At 51.2% G+C, this 17,798-nt stretch overlaps 1 protein-coding gene and 1 long non-coding RNA gene across 2 annotated transcripts in view; one reads left to right on the forward strand and one right to left on the reverse strand.

Annotated features, from left to right (window-relative positions):
- The window catches only part of LOC138491141 (receptor-transporting protein 3-like), a 210,978-nt gene that overhangs the window by 74,018 nt on the left and 119,162 nt on the right, over positions 1–17,798 (reverse strand). The gene's annotated exons all lie outside the window — the stretch shown is intronic.
- LOC138491142 (uncharacterized) lies at positions 5,136–6,722 on the forward strand. Its single transcript, XR_011275968.1, has 4 exons — positions 5,136–5,302; positions 5,574–5,869; positions 5,984–6,150; positions 6,269–6,722. It is a non-coding gene; the product is annotated as an uncharacterized lncRNA (long non-coding RNA).

Below are 17,798 nucleotides of genomic sequence, written 5' to 3' on the forward strand. Positions count from 1 at the left end.
CCTTTTCTCCAACATACCATCTTGAGAAAGTTACAAAGCCCTACTCCTCATAGAAAGCACACGTTAAGGCACCTGTCACTCATCAAAATCTATTGGAGTGCCACTGATCTAGATATAAAAGAGATGCAGGAGATCATGGCAGAAGCCAATGATGATGCATATAACTTGAACAACGCCTCTGTCATCTTATGCAGCGATTTTAACGCCTGCTATCCATCGACAGAAAATAAATATGACAAGGAAGAGAAAGATTTTAGTCTTGTGACCTCAAACAACAAAAGGGCCCTATGGCAAGAACTGATGACCAGCCACGACCTGCAAGTGACCAATGGAAATTTTGAAGAAAATTCTATTTGGCATCCAACCTGGAAAAGAGGAGCCCAATCTTCGGTCATTGACTACATCTTTATCTCAAGAAACCTAATCAAGGATGTCAGGTCTTTGGAAGTAGCTACTTCCTCTCGAAGTGATCACAATTGGCTAAAGCTTCTTTGGTGCAAGAAGACTATAAGATCCATCAAGAAAAGCGATGTGCAAGTAGAAGTGACTAATAATGGAAATAGGTCAAGAATGAACGCAGGAGCAGTTGTGCAAACTATTACCTCCAAGTGTGAATAAATGCTGCCTATGCATCGATGCCCGGGATTGCAGTGGACTACCCTGCCATTCTGACGCTATAGCGCGCCAAAAGAAAATCCAACTCCCATAGTCAAGAAAGCATACCCCAACATACTTTTGATTGTGTATTGGTCCAAAAAAGAAAAGAGATGAGACACGCTTTGTGGGCCCTCAAGAAATATCCAAATGATACATCTGAGGCAGAATCCAAACAAATAAGGGCCAATTATAAATGTTGGTGCATTAACCACAGAAGAGTCTTACTCCAACAAGACGCAGAAGCTATGCTTAGATCCTTGGCCAAAAATCAACGGCAGAGACCTGGTCTTTGATCAGGTCACTAAATACGACCCAACGATACCGACAAATAAACTGCGTGTTTGATTAAAATTGGATTGCCTTCTTCGGTTCGCTTTTCAAGAATCTGCCTCTACAGAAAGACATCCCTGTAGTGACATCATCTAGCTGGCTTTTGCCATATGACCACGACAATCTTGTCATCATGATCAAAAGACCGAGTTCTTCTCGAGCCCCGGGTCTGCATGGGATATCAAATCACATGTTAAAACAAAATCCTGAGCAGTGGGCCAACATCTTAGATCCGATGCCCCAAAACGCTCTTGCTTCCAAATCCATTCCGCTATCCTGGAAAACTGCACACGTAATCCCAGTATTTAAAAATGACACTCGTTCCGACCCACACAACTACCGGCGGATTGCCCTACTGTATGTGCCAGGAAAAATCTATGTCATTCTGCTTTTAAAAAGATTGACAGCATGGTCACAGTCATACGGTCTAAATGATAGGTTCCAGGTGTGTTTCGTCAAGGGGCTGGGGACCTCCTGTCCAGCCTTCTTGATTAACCTACACAAAGCAGAGACCTTAAGTAACTATTGCAGACTCAATCTGGCGATCGTCGACTTTTCCTAGGCCTTGGACAGCCTCAACCGAGATCTCCTTTGGAAGAAGTAAGCAGAGAGGAACTGCCTGGCCGACCAACAGGAACAGATTCAGGGGCTCTATACCGACACGACTATAAGAGTTCATCTCACCGCTAGCGGGACGCTAAGAAAGGACATCCCAAAAAAACAAGGTGTCAAACAAGGTTGCGCCTTGGCCCCCACTCTCTACAATCTATATATAGCTGATCTGGGAGAGTTTACGGAGCAAACCAGAAGTTTTCCTTCCAAGCTTGGAAAAATGAAAGTCACACATTTACTAAATGCCGACGACTTAGTCCACCTTGTTTATACAGAAGTGGGTCTACAAAGATAGTTAGACAGATTATAGGAGTACGCAGAGTAAAACCATTTGGAAATCACTATACAAAAAAACAAGATCCTTACTTTAAAAAAAGGTGGCGAAGCAAGGAAAAAGATATTCAAATGGTACCTGAGACCGTCAGAAATTGCAAAAGTACCATGCTTAAAATACCTAGGGATCTTTATTTCAAAGAGTATAGTTGAGATCCACTCCTCCGAAACTCTAAAAACAAAAGCCGACATGCTGGCTAGCCAAGCACTAATCCTTAAACAGAAATACTGCAGATATTCGCTCAAACCGGTCTTGGACTTCTATATGGCTGAGGTCGTCCCGACTTTAACCTATGGTGCTGATGTTCTTCTGGATTTACCTCTTAAGGTCTGGACACTCCTAGAAGGGCTTTTTTGGAAAACAATTCTTGGCCTTCCGCGCTCAATTCCCATACAAGTGGTAAGAAAGGAATCAGGACTTGGTTCCTTGAAAATGACATCCCAACGGGAAACTCTTAGTCGTCTTGGGAAATGCAGAAGCCGAAATCCGCCGTATATGATCAAGGGGATGAACCATGAACTAATAAATGTCTGTAACAAAACATTATCCTCGTGGGAGAAGAAATGTAATAAGCTGCTCATAGAGGTAGAGAGTTCTCTGGAAGACCTCCTGACCAACCCTGGAAAAGTGAAGAATAAACCCCGAGAACTGGACTGGATAAACACAATAAAAGAGGTAAACAAGCTGAAACTACATAGAGATCTAGCAGCCGAGTAGAGAAGCAGGGTGAGATCCAAGCGCCCTTAAAGAAATGCCCAGACGCAAAGATACGAGCAGCAGGTCCAAGGAAATCATGGCAGTGAGACTTAAAGAAGAACCTAGCGACAATGGATGCAGATTCTGTACAATTGAGGAGTCGAAGGAAACTCTCTCCCATCTATTTACCACCTGCCCTGCTTTCAGTTTGGAAAGGACACTTTATTTCGGAAACGTTTATGTCAAATTCCGGACAATGACGGCAGAGGTCTGGTGGACATTTTTACTGAGTGGAACACAAACTTCTGTGATAATTGCAATGGCAAGATTCTTTAAGAATGTTTAAGAATGTTTGGGAGAAGCCAGTGCAGACAGTGACCATCTGACCATCAATGGCCACAAGGATTACACACATGGATGTAAAGGAATTAATTAATTTACTCAATGGTTTGCTAAAAGTTTAATGTAAACTAAAAATGCAAATAAATAAGAAAAAAATACAATCCCCCCTTAGTGGGGGGCAGCCTATGGAGCGTGTAAAGTCTTGTGAGATCACGGGGAGGTCTAGGTCGAGCTCCTGAGTCGAGAGGCAGCACGAGGCTGGCTACGAGAATCAATTTCATTTAGGTGTGGAGTAATAAGCTAGAAGGAGGTCAATTCCTGGCTATTTAAGTGAACCCTGGAATTAAGCCATATTTACTCTTGTATATGCTAGTTTATGTTTAACTATAAAATTAAATAGCATTGCCCCCATCCCCCGGGAGTTATTTATAGTCTGCATCCACACTACTCGTGCTCCCCCAGAAAACTGTGCACATCTGCTGACCTGCCGGTGCTTCCCAAACTCCCAGAACAATACAAGGCAGTATGCTTTAGTGTGTAAGCCTCTTGTACAAGTCTCTCTTCCTCTCCCTTTCTCTCTATCTCGCCATCTCCCTCTCCCAGTGCTATTGCTGCCCAACATACATCTCAAGGTCCCACCCACATCAGCACTTTTAAGGAGAACATTTTTATCACCACCGTCATTTCACCAAATTGCCTGGGGTAGCATAAGTGACATAACACGGCCCTTGATGACATCACAGGAAGTGATGTCATTTGGCCCCGCCCCAAAGTGACATCACAGGAAGCGATGGAACACAACCTTTCACCCCTTAACAAAACAGGCAGTGGCATCACATAGCATTGTTTCTAAGTACACTACGAAAAATATGGTTACGATATCACTGTAAAGTGATATACATTTAAACAAGAATGGATCACCATATCTATCACTAATATCAGCGTATAGGCCCATATTACCAAATTACTGTGGATGCAAGCAGACGTCCAAGGCCAAACGATAATGATATATAGCACTTACGCTTAAGCGCTTCACATAGAACAAATATACATACAATATTACCCAACCTGTGTTGGTACTCATTTGCCAAATTAAACCTACCTGAGGACCCTCCGCCGAGATTTACATACAAGAGGGCCAAAAATCTTAAAGATCATTTAGTACATTGCCTCTTTCAATCAGAATCTTCTCAGACAGGACAAAAACGTTACGCCCAATACAAGGGCACCACCCCTGCGGTAACTGCATGGCATGTCAATTTACGAAGAAAATGAAAACCTTTAAAATCGGCCAGAGGGAATGAATACTTAAAGACTTTACCAACTGTAAGAGCTCCCACGTTATATATTGCATTGAATGCCCGTGCGGCCTTAGGTACATAGGACAGACAATGAGATCGGTACATTTAAGGATCTCCGAACATAGATCCAAGATCCGTTGGAAAACCTTGACAGCACCTTTGGTGGCACACCTTGTTGAGGCTAAACATTACCCCAATGACATTATGTGGTGGGTATTAGAGAAAGTGAAGGGTGGCGCCGATCTGACACACAGCTTGCTACACAAGGAATCCAGATGGATCCACCGTTTAGACTCTTACCACCAGAGACTGAAAGAAATCTTTCAACCAGTGGTACACTGATTTGTCATCAGTCAATCCACCTATACATAGCATGGGCACCACGGCCCTAATATCCACCCTCAGCCTTGACCCACTTATCACCTGGTCTTCCAGTCGGAATACAGGCACCCAATTAGGACCTCAGGAGAAATTTGGCCGCAGCAGGGCCAATTATCTTGAGGGCACACCTCCTAACAATGGCACCTCCCTCTGCCATACAGGCTAGTCGAGGTTTGGCCGTTTTTTCATGCTTTTCTTTCTTCGCATTTATTCGTGCCACCACAGGCACAGCAGGCCACAGACATCCCGTAAGAAAAACAAGATGACTTCCAATGCATACCATCTGGAGACACCAGGCACCCTGGCGGGATGCCGCTCCAACAGACATATCTTCTTTCTGCAGAACTGACTCAGATCCGTAGTCATTTGCAAGGACCATTGCCAGCCAGGGAAGCAGTCCTGTTCCCTTGACTACCATCGGCAACAACGAAGGTAGCCAAGCCCTGCGACGCGACTTCCGGGGTCACACGTGCACCTATCACGGAACAGAATGAAGTCTGCATTTCCCTGACGACCAGCGCGCCTCCAAGCTTTGAGAGACGCGGCCCCTCCAGCATCCAGACGTGTTTGCGCTGGATGAGAGCCCTGCGGTTATCATCCGCGCCAAGAAGAGGACGCTTCCCTTTGGATCGCCACTCACACAGGCATGGTAGGTAATTCTAACAACAGTAGGACCCATAGAAGCGCTCCCTGCACGCGCTATGCCCAAACTACTCAGCTCCACAAGGAGCACACCGCAATGGATTTTTCCACACGGCTCCAGGCACACGCTGCCATTAGCCAGCATCAGCCACCATTCAGACCCATCTATACAGATGCTCTGATTAACAATAACATATGCCCTTACCGACCCATAGAACAGATATAGCCATAATACAGATGGTATTTTTTACATTGCACCCCCCCTTTTTTCATTACAGGGTCAGAGACCGTAGGGGACCACACTGGACCCACCACATCCAATCCGGAGCATCCACTTTGCAGGCCAGACATCTACAAGAACCCATGCAAGAACACAATCGAAAAATTGTGTTCAGATTTAGTGAATTGACCACTATATGTTTCATTAAGCACATAGGTCTGTATTATGTTTTTTCAGTTGAAACTGAGCGGTCCAGCAAATACAAAGGCTTGACAGGACCTCTTCACCTCCTGGTAGACCTACTACCAATCTCTGCATCTCTCCATGATACGAGAACCCCAGAGTAACACCGAGGTAATTATTTGGGGCACTTTTTGAAAGTCGAATATGGCGGCCCCTCTCCCCCCTTTTTACACTACCAGTCAATATCAAATTGAGGTTCCCTCCATTTGTGCTTTGTACCTACAGGGAATTCATCCACACACCAAAAGGGTTCCCACAGCAAGGGCTCGACTGGAAAGTGTGCCTCGTCTGTTGCAATGATTAAAGTACAGAAGCAACCACCCTAAAGTCCAGGGATTACCTCGAGCTCTAGACTGGAAACGACCCAAGACTTGGGATTACAGTATCGGCAGGTAAAAAAACCACAGCCGAAAAAACGGAGGCTTGATTTTGTTTACAGAGTGTCAGACATAGCCTGACCAAGATTGAGATGGGGAATTATAATTTTTGTTTTTCTGCACATTTCCACAGGGTCTTCAAACAAGACGCCCTGACGAAGGCGGAATATAAAATGGTTTTATGACCACCGAAACGTGAAGAGCTTGGTTGGACACTGAGTCCCATGTAGGCAAAGAATTCTTTGACCCCAAAGACCCAGATACAGGCTTCATCTGAGCCACAGGACATTCATTAAAGGGATGGTCTAGTAAAACATTTTATTTAAAAAATAGATAGGCCACATAAAAAAAAAATACTAGCATCCTCCATTTTAAAACTTCCTATGTAAAATTTTGAGCTATTCAAGCTCAAAATTCGAAAAAGCAAGCACAGGGGCGCAGCCATTTTGTGAAATGGAGGCCCTCCTGTGCTGGCTTTTGCTTTTGCGGCACTAATGAAGGAAAAGCCAGCCAGCTGTAGTAAACAAAGTCTACCGCTGGGTGGCTTTCCCTTCATTAGTGCCGGGACTCGGAGGACGCGGACCGGAGACCAGAGCAGGAAAGCTGCAGCTGAATCTCGGTAAGTGCTATTTATTTTTTTTACAAAAAATAAGCACTAGCTGCGGTTTTTTTTCTAAGTTTTCCGGGCTGGAGGAGCCCGGAAAACTTAGAAATAAAACCGCAGCTTTAAAAACGTTGTATTTATGTTTGCGGTCGCTTTTGAAGCGACCGCAAACATAAATACAACGTTATTGTGTTGGAAAACGCTGCGGTTTTTCTTTCCAAGTTTCTCAGGCTCCTCCGGCTCGGAGGAGCCTGAGAAACTCGGAAAGAAAAACTGCAGCGTTTTCCAACACAACCGCGTTGTGTCTGCCTGAATCGAGCCCCAAATGGGTAATCAGCTGCAGGTAGAAACACTACGCGGCATGTAAACATAACCGCGTGTGTTTCTGCCTGCTGTGCACAAATAGGGAACTGAATGTAAGTTTTCCTATTTTAAATTTATTTTCAATCTTATATTTAGAAACTGTATTTTTTGTTATTTTAGTTGATCAATGTTTTTGTCATGATTTACTAAGATTAAGTTTGCTCACCTCAATATGTTTATTATTGAATGTTGGAAAGAAGCTATTGTTGAGTTCAAAAACACAATTTATCGAAATGCACTTTATTAATGTGAATTAAAGAGCACATGTTGAAAAAATTCTTCCCTTTACAATCTGCTCAATTATCCTAAGACTTCCATAAATAATTGAATTGGATGATTGATAAAACATAGACATCACCCGTAAAGTAACCACGGAGTGATGATTAAAATTCCTTTTCAGATTTCCTTTATAAAGGGCGGGATACATTGATATTTAGATGGTACTCACTTATGAAGCTCAGCAGGTTGAAAGGCTGAGTTGACCTTGCCTGGAGTCGAACCTGCAGATCACACACACATTGCAGCAGCAAGCGCTCAACCCACTGAGCTATCTTAACAGCTATAGCTATCAGAAAATCAGCTGCTCCAGAAACAAAGAGCCACATGCTGCTGGCCACAGACCAGGATCCGCAATTGAATAACATTTTTTTTTTAAAATGTTATTTTTTCCAGGGGTAGCAAAGGAGACCTGAGGGGTCGCAGCGACACCTGGCGACCCCTATATGACGTCCCTTGGGCTCACTCACACTCTGAACTGCAAAGGGCAGTCGTGCCCAACCCCCACCTGACAGCCATCTTGTCGACAACTTTCAGATCTCAGCTCATCCATCACTCAAAATGGCGTCTCACCCTGCCCCCACACACACCGCATTTTAAAACAAAATGAACAGATTCCTGTGTAAACAAACAGTTCTACTCTCGCAGCCGAGACGGGGAAGTCACAGAGCTTCTCCCAGCGTTCTGCACTGCTCCTTTCTACACACACACACATAATCGAAAGGGTAGTCGTTCTGTCCTCCAGCCCTATAGACCAACCTCTGACATGGCAGCCTTCTAGCAGGAGGCCCTTACACCCTTCTGATTTGGCAATGTATGCCCGAGACCAAATGTCGACTCAGTCCTACCATATACCGTGACGCCGTTTGCTCAAGCACCATTCCTTCGCATCCATACATGCCAACATTCTGGAGCACCTCGAAGTGCGATTTCACCCCAGAACGCAGGAGAAATTAATTTCCCTACCGGATTCCTTGGGCTTTGAGTTATTTTAGGCGTGAGAAAGTAAAACATTGCAATATTGCTAATTGCAAAATCGTGAGTCTCCCCACTAAATCGGGAGGGTTAGCATGTGTGATGCAAGCCCCTTGCTATTTAGTACCATCTGGGGCGGACCGTACTCTGCTGACGCCAGCTCCATATTGGAATCATTAGCTATGGTAAAGGTTAAGACGTTTTCGCCATTGCCACAATTGTAAGATGTCTTCCACCAGGGGGTGCAAGAGGCCATGGGGTGATGGTGTGGCACAAGGTTACTCATTATGGGGCCCATCAATTGTTTTGGACTAAATCTCCCATGATTCTATACCACTGACAATGCTGAGTAGGGTCACCTACCTCTAACTCCCTCAGGGTCAGTCGTTTTTCAAAGAAACGAGCTGGGGGTAGATCTCTGTCTTCGGCTGGGGCCTCCCTCTGGAGCAGCCTCCCTGCCACTCTAAAACTTGAGGAGAACCATCTCCGGTTACGGAAGACCTTCCTCTTTTCTTCTGCCTTCGCTCCCCCTCTCCCCTGCTGATCAGTTCTCTCTTGGTACTGTGCACCTGGCCACCCTCTCTCCCCTGGGCCCAGGTACCTGCTCACCCTGCCACCCTCCTGCACTGCCTCCCAGCCACTCCTTGCACTGGGGTCTGTATCTGTACCCATACAGCCCCCCCTTTTTCTTCCTGCACTTATCAGACCTACCATGTCTGCTGCCTTAAACCTAACACTTGCAAATTGCTGGCTGCACTACCACTGTTTGTTGCCTTTATTATTTATTTATTGTTATTTATCTGTTTCTCCTCTGCTTCGCATTTTCCACTTCTCCCCCCTCCATGCACTTTTCCCCTCCTCCTCTCCCATGCACTTGCGCGTTTTCAATGTCACTGGGCCTAGCAAGATCGCTGTTTTGTTCTCCCGTTCCCCTCCCTTGCCTTGTCACGCTCTGAAACACTTGTGTACGAGCACAATAGAAATAAAATATCAATATCAATTACAAGAAAAACATTGCCCCCAGCTGTATATGAATAAAATACTGCCAGCCAAGTTTGCATTAGGAGAGCTTATGAAACACTTGACACGTGATCTTGTGCCTCTATGGTGGTCACTGAACTTCTGTGTTACTTGCAATAGCCTGCAATGCCAGTGTAAACTCTTGGAAATACGTTTCTTATAACACATGGCAGCCTGCAATATTAAAACCTGTACATTATTTTCTCATAAAATATGTCAGCCTGCAATAGTTCAATAAAAAGCATGAAAATACTGTTCTCATTGCAGGCTACTTGTGGCATCACTGCTGACCTGCAGTAAGAACGTGACATCACTCCCGCCCTATAATCAGTTGTCACACTTCAGTTGCTGGTCAGATAGCACAGCGAGTAGAGCGCTCACTTTGACATCTGTCGTGCCGATGCAGGCTCAAATCCCAACAGGGACATACTCAGCCTTTCACCCTTTCGAGGTCGATAAATGAGCACCACACACCGTGGGTAATAATAAGCAGCGCTCAGATACCTGAGGGTTCGTAGCGCTATATAAATGCAAATTATTATTATTATTATTTTTTTTTTTAATTTATTTATAGACTTTTAGTTTTGTAAAAGAAAACAAACTTTTTGTCATTCCCATTCCCATTCCCCAAACCCAAGTCCTCCTGCATTTCGCATCTAAGGTTGTGCGGACAAGGGTTGTTTTTCTGCAGATTCTGGGACTGTGCCATTTGGCAGTTCCAATGTTTTCAGTGGATGTGGTAATATAATGTCCATAAAGTTAATCACACCACAGGTTAGCTGTACATTTGTCCCCGTAATCAGATGGCTCCACCATTCAACCATGTTACAATTTTTCGGGGCGTAACGTTCTAGGTGCAAGGAACGTTGTCTGGCGATCTGCGGACATTCAATTATCAGATGTTTAGTAGATTCCGTCTCTTTCTGACAGAAACGACATGTGTCGTACTTCGTCGCGGGATCTTTTATTTTCATCAGCCGCTCCTTTGTGTTCTAGAGATTAAGGCGTAGTCTTAAGAACTGGTTCCGATGGTAATTTGAAGGAAATTTAGCCAGATACTTTGGCAGTAAATCCAGTTTTTGCAAGCACAAGCCTAAATCTAATGCCGAGGCGGATGCGGTACGTTGTTCTGCATTTATGATCCACTTCCATTGTTTGAATTTTTCTTTTGCCAATTGTGGTATCTTTATGACGAGAGACATTTTTATATCTGCCTCTTTCAGAATGGCTAATCATTTCTCTTCCCAACTATTTATTAGTGAGGCAGTTGTGTCCTGATTTTTATTCGCTAGAATGGAGTATGCTTTTCATACTGGAGATATTCGCATTTTCCTTAAAAGTACTATTGATTCCACAATACAGTAGTATGTAAAGATACAAGACCTAATTCATGCCTCAATGCCACCATTGAGACACATTGTGGAAGATGGAGAACCTTGCGCCAAAAACAACCCTCTAATTGAGACCAGAAACTTGCGCTGATATTCCACTCTGTTTCGCTGCCGAAGCATACCTCCAGGGTCACTTTTTGTCGGTAAAAGGTCATTAATGGTTGAAGGGAACATTTTCCATAGTTTGTGTGCAGTTTTCGTCCTTGTGTTTTGTGTTTTATTGCATCATTATTATTATTATTATTATTATTATTGGGACCTCCCAATGCCTGCTGCCTGAGCCAGCACAGAGCAGAATTCTAGCTCTTACTGCAGCGCTTAATTAAAGCCATGGCAATCTTTTCAAATTCTGTTTTTGTAAAATCGCCACCTATGATACGCTACAGTTATTAAACAACAAGGAGCTGCTTACGGTAGTGTGTATGCTGTGCACTGCTCAAGTTTAACCAAGAGAGCAAGAATATTCATGCTATCATTTATTTTGAAGGGCAAAATGAAAAAGTGTTTTAAGGTACATTTTATTCAACTGATTAAACTGTTTTTCTGGAACATATAAGAAACTGTATATTCTTTTTTTTTTTAAACCAAATTTCTATGTGTGCTTTTATTCTTGGATCTCTATTTTACTATCTTGTTAAACTCATTGATGTGCCTATGTGTGTATATGTGTGTGTGTGTGTGTGTGTGTGTGTACTGTGTCCTTTTGTAAACTATATAGCACTAAATAAATATAAAAATCCAAATTCTAACTTTATTATAATTATCAGCAACTGGAAGACGTCTTGCATTAAAATAAGCAGGATGCCACACATTAAAGGGGATGACAGCACATAGCCATGTATTATAAGGAATAAAATACCGGCATCGATACATTAAAAAGGAGTTCTGTAGCTTTATAAAGGAGCTTCGTTTCTCTAAGTGGTCACGGGACGCCCTGGTGACTCGCAATATTCTTAAAATATATGGTAAGGGGTACTTTATCCTATAGATAAGGTACTGTTTGGGATATATATATATATATTCAGTGAAAAAACTTTGTTAAAGGGACGTTATGGTTAAGTTGCGCTACTAAAAACCTATGAAATTCAGTGAAAAAACATTGTCAAAGGGACGTTATGGTTCCAAGTAAAACCGAAAAACCTTTGAAATACGCCAGTTATGGTAAGCTAAGCAACGTTCAATGCACTAATTAGGGTATGATATTTATTGCAATGATCCATGACACTTGTTTCGCAACATTATAATAAGAATCCCTTGTACACATATTTCATGAAAAGTACATACACATGTGATGTCATCAGTGATGTCATCAATGACATTTGTGATGTCATCTTTGATGTCCTGGGTGTTAGTCTTAGCAGTGCACGGTCGTGGCGCGAGTTATGGTTGCTTAGCTTACCATAACTGGTGAATTTCAAGGGTTTTTCGGTTTTACTTGGAACCATAACGTCCCTTTGACAAAGTTTTTTCACTGAATTTCATAGGTTTTTAGTAGCGCAACTTAACCATAACATCCCTTTAACAAAGTTTTTTCACTGAATTTCATAGGTTTTTGTAGCACAACTTAACCATAACGTCCCTTTAACAAAGTTTTTTCATTGAATTTCATAGGTTTTTATTAGTGCAACTTAACCATAACGTCCCTGTAACATTTTTTTTTACTAAATTTTAAAGGTTTTTATTAGTGCAACGTCACCATAACATCCTTTTCAATAGATGAAGACCACAAACATCTTATGTCCTCAAAGTCGGAACGCCCGGTGTAGGAAGGAAAATCTTTTACCAAGATGGCCACCATGGAAAGGGAAGGCGGGGTGTATAAAGAGAACGCAGCAGGGCATGAGCGGGGTTGGGGGGAAAGGGGAGACACATGGGCATGAGCGGGGGTGGGGGGAAAACGAGGGAGGCACGGGGCATGAGCGGGGGTGGGGGGAACAGGGCGCACACGAGGCATGAGCGGGGGTGGGGGGAACAGGGCACACACAGGGCATGAGCGGGGGTGGGGGAACAGGGCGCACACACGGGGCATGAGCGGGGGGTGAGGGGAAGGGGAGAGAGACACAGGGCATGAGCGGGGTGTGGGGGGAAGGGGAGAGAGACACGGGGCATGAGCAGGGGGTGGGGGGGAAGGGGAGAGAGACACGGGGCATGAGCAGGGTGTGGGGGAAGGGGAGAGAGACACGGGGCATGAGCAGGGGGTGGGGGGGAAGGGGAGAGAGACACGGGGCATGAGCGGGGGGGTAGGGGAGAGAGACACAGGGCATGAGCGGGGGTGGGGGAAGGTGAGAGACACACGGGGAATGAGCGGGGGTGGGGGGAAAGGAGGGAGACACGGGGCATGAGCGGGGGGTGGGGGGGTAACACAAGGGAGACACGGGGCATGAGCGGCTGGTGGGCGGCAGGAGGGATAGAGACATGGGGCATGAGCACGGGGTGGGCGGCAGGAGAGATAAAGACACGGGCCATGAGCGGGGGAGGGATAGAGACACGGGGCATGGCATGAGCGGGGGGAGGGATAGACACACAGGGCATGAGCGGGGGTGGGCAGCGGGAGGGATAGACACTCGGGGCATGAGCGGGGGGTGGGTGGCGGGAGGGATAGACACACGGGGCATGAGTGGGGAATGGGCGGGAGGAATTGACACACGGGGCATGAGCGGGGGTGGGCGGCGGGAGGGATAGAGACACGGGGTATGAGCGGGGGGTGGGCGGCGGGAGGGATAGAGACACGGGGCATGAGCGGTGGGTGGGCGGCGTGAGGGATAGACACACGAGGCATGAGCGGGGGGTCGGGGGTGGGGGGAGGGGAGAGACACACGGGGCATGAGCGGGGGTGGGGGGAGGGGAGAGACACGGGGCATGAGCAGGGGGTGGGCGGCGGGAGGGATAGAGACACGGGGCATGAGCGGGGGGTGGGCGGCGGGAGGGATAGAGACAGAGGACATGAGCGGGGGGTGGGCGGCGAGAGGGATAGAGACATGGGGCATGAGCGGGGGAGGGCGGCATGAGGGATAGACACACGGGGCATGAGCGGGGGGTCGGAGGGTGGGGGGGAGGGGAGAGACACATGGGGCATGAGGGGGGGTGGGCGGGAGGGGGAGAGACACACGGGGCATGAGCGGGGGTGGGGGTGAGGGTTGAGACACACGGGGCATGAGCGGGGGTGGGGGGAGGGGAGAGACACACGGGGCATGAGCGGGGGGTGGGCGGTGGGAGGGATAGAGACACGGGGCATGAGCGGGAGGGAGAGAGACACACGGGGCATGAGCAGGGGGTGGGCGGCGGGAGGGATAGACACACGGGGCATGAGCGGGGGGTGGGAGGCAGGAGGGATAGAGACACGGGGCATTAGCGGGGGGTGGGCGGCGGGAGGGATAGACACACGGGGCATGAGTGGGGGGTGGGCGGCGTTAGGGATAGACACACGTCCATGAGCGGGGGGTGGGCGGCAGGAGGGATAGACACACGGGGCATGAGCAGCGGGAGGGATAGACACACGGGCATGAGCGGGGGGTGGGCGGCGGTTCGGGATAGACACACGGGGCATGAGTGGGGGGTGGGGGGGAGGGGGAAAGACACACGGGGCATGAGTGGGGGTGGGGGGCAGGGGGAGAGACACGGGGCATGAGCGGGGGTGGGGGGAGGGGGAGAGACACACGGGGCATGAGCGGGGGGTGGGCGGGAGGGGGAGAGACACACAGGGCATGAGCGGGGTGGGGGGAGGGAGAGAGACACGGGGCATGAGCGGGGGGTGGGCAGCGGGAGGGATAGAGACACAGGGCATGAGCGGGGGGTGGGCGGCGGGAGGGATAGAGACACGGGGCATGAGCGGGAGGGAGAGAGACACACGGGGCATGAGCAGAGGGTGGGCGGCGGGAGGGATAGACACACAGGGCATGAGCAGGGGGTGGGAGGCAGGAGGGATAGAGACACGGGGCATGAGCAGGGGGGTGGGCGGCGGGAGGGATAGACACACGGGGCATGAGTGGGGGGTGGGCGGCAGGAGGGATAGACACACGGGCATGAGCGGGGGTGGGCGGCAGGAGGGATAGACACACGGGGCATGAGCAGCAGGAGGGATAGACACACGGGGCATGAGCGGGGGTGGGCGGCGGGAGGGATAGACACACGGGGCATGAGTGGGGGGTGGGGGGAGGGGGAAAGACACACGGGGCATGAGCGGGGGTGGGGGGCAGGGGGAGAGACACGGGGCATGGGTGGGGGGAGGGGGAGAAACACACGGGGCATGAGCGGGGGGTGGGCAGGAGGGGGAGAGACACACGGGGCATGAGCGGGGTGGGGGGGAGGGAGAGAGACACACGGGGCATGAGCGGGGGGGCGGGAGGTGGAGAGACACACGGGGCATCAGCGGGGAGGGATAGACACACAGGGCATGAGCGGGGGGTGGGCGGCGGGAGGGATAGACACACGGGGCATAAGCGGGGGGTGGGCGGCGGGAGGGAAAGACACATGGGGGTGGGCGGAGGGAGGGATAGACACACGGGGCATGAGCGGGGGGTGGGCGGCGGGAGGGATATAGACACGGGGCATGAGCGGGGGGTGGGCGGCAGGAGGGATAGAGACACGGGGCATGAGCGGGGGGAGGGATAGACACACAGGGCTTGAGTGGGAGGGAGAGAGACACACGGGGCATGAGCGGGGGGAGGGCGGGAGTGGGAGAGACACGGACATGAGCGGGGGTGGGGGGGAGAGAGACACACGGGCATGAGCGGGGGGTGGGCGGGAGGGGGAGAGACACACGGGGCATGAGCGGGGGGTGGGCAGGAGGGGGAGAGACACACGGGGCATGAGCGGGGGGCGGGCGGGAGGGGGAGAGACACACGGGGCATGAGCGGGGGGTGGGCGGGAGGGGGAGAGACACACGGGGCATGAGCGGGGGTGGGCGGGAGGGGGAGAGAGACACGGGGCATGAGCGGGGGTGAGGGGGAGGGAGAGAGACACACGGGGCATGAGCGTGGGGTGGGCGGGAGGGGGAGAGGCACACGGGGCATGAGCGGGGGAGGGATAGACACACGGGGCATGAGCGGGGGGTGGGCGGAGGGAGGGATAGACACACGACACACGGGGCATGAGTGGGTGGTGGGCGGCGGGAGGGATAGACACATGGGGCATGAGCGGGGGGTGGGCGGCGGGAGGGATAGACACATGGGGCATGAGCGGGGGGTGGGCGGTGGGAGGGATAGAGACATGCGGTATGAGCGGGGGGGTGGCCGGCGGGAGGGATAGACACACGGGGCATGAGCGGGGGGTGGGCGGCAGGAGGGATAGAGACACGGGGCATGACCGGGGGTGGGCGGGAGGGGGACACACGGGGCATGAACGGGGGGTGGGCGGGAGGGGGAGAGACACACGGGGCATGAGCGGGGGTGGGCGGGAGGGGGAGAGACACACGGGGCATGAGCGGGGGGTGGGCGGGAGGTGGAGAGACACACGGGGCATGACCGGGGGTGGGCGGTAGGGGGAGAGACATGGGGCATGAGCAGGGGTGGGGGGGAGGGGGAGAGACACACGGGGCATGAGCGGGGGGTGTGCGGGAGGGGGAGAGACACACGGGGAATGAGCGGGACGTGGGCGGGAGGGGGAGAGACACATGGGCATGAGCGGGGGTAGGGGGGAGGGAGAGAGACACACGGGGCATGAGCGGGGGGTGGGCGGGAGGGGGAGAGACACACGGGGCATGAGCGGGGGTGGGCGGGAGGTGGAGAGACACACGGGGCATGACCGGGGGTGGGCGGTAGGGGGAGAGACATGGGGCATGAGCAGGGGTGGGGGGAGGGGGAGAGACACACGGGGCATGAGCGGGGGGTGTGCGGGAGGGGGAGAGACACACGGGGCATGAGCGGGACGTGGGCGGGAGGGGGAGAGACACATGGGCATGAGCGGGGGTGGGGGGAGGGAGAGAGACACACGGGGCATGAGCGTGGGGTGGGCGGGAGGGGGAGAGACACACGGGGCATGAGCGGGGGTGGGCGGGAGGGGGAGAGAGACACGGGGCATGAGCGGGGGTGAGGGGGAGGGAGAGAGACACACGGGGCATGAGCGTGGGGTGGGCGGGAGGGGGAGAGGCACACGGGGCATGAGCGGGGGAGGGATAGACACACGGGGCATGAGCGGGGGGTGGGCGGAGGGAGGGATAGACACACGACACACGGGGCATGAGCGGGTGGTGGGCGGCGGGAGGGATAGACACATGGGGCATGAGCGGGGGGTGGGCGGCGGGAGGGATAGACACATGGGGCATGAGCGGGGGGTGGGCCGTGGGAGGGATAGAGACATGCGGTATGAGCGGGGGGGTGGCCGGCGGGAGGGATAGACACACGGGGCATGAGGGAGGGGTGGGCGGCAGGAGGGATAGAGACACGGGGCATGAGCGGGGGGTGGGTGGAGGGAGGGATAGAGACACAGGGCATGAGCGGGGTTGGGCGGGAGGGAGGGATAGACACATGTGGCATGAGCGGGAGGGAGAGAGACACACAGGGCATGAGTGGGGGGTGGGCGGGAGGGGGAGAGACACACGGGCATGAGCGGGGGTGGGCGGGAGGGGGAGAGACACACTGGGCATGAGCGGGGGGTGGGCGGGAGGGGGAGAGACACGGGGCATGACCGGGGGTGGGCGGGAGGGGGACACACGGGGCATGAACGGGGGGTGGGCGGGAGGGGGAGAGACACACGGGGCATGAGCGGGGGTGGGCGGGAGGGGAGAGACACACGGGGCATGAGCGGGGGGTGGGCGGGAGGTGGAGAGACACACGGGGCATGACCGGGGGTGGGCGGTAGGGGGAGAGACATGGGGCATGAGCAGGGGTGGGGGGGAGGGGGAGAGACACACGGGGCATGAGCGGGGGGTGTGCGGGAGGGGGAGAGACACACGGGGAATGAGCGGGACGTGGGCGGTAGGGGGAGAGACACATGGGCATGAGCGGGGGTAGGGGGGAGGGAGAGAGACACACGGGGCATGAGCGGGGGGTGGGCGGGAGGGGGAGAGACACACGGGGCATGAGCGGGGGTGGGCG

This window comes from Ambystoma mexicanum, chromosome 10 (genome assembly GCF_040938575.1).
Source record: "Ambystoma mexicanum isolate Mex_15411 chromosome 10, UKY_AmexF1_1, whole genome shotgun sequence".
Lineage (NCBI taxonomy): Eukaryota > Metazoa > Chordata > Amphibia > Caudata > Ambystomatidae > Ambystoma > Ambystoma mexicanum.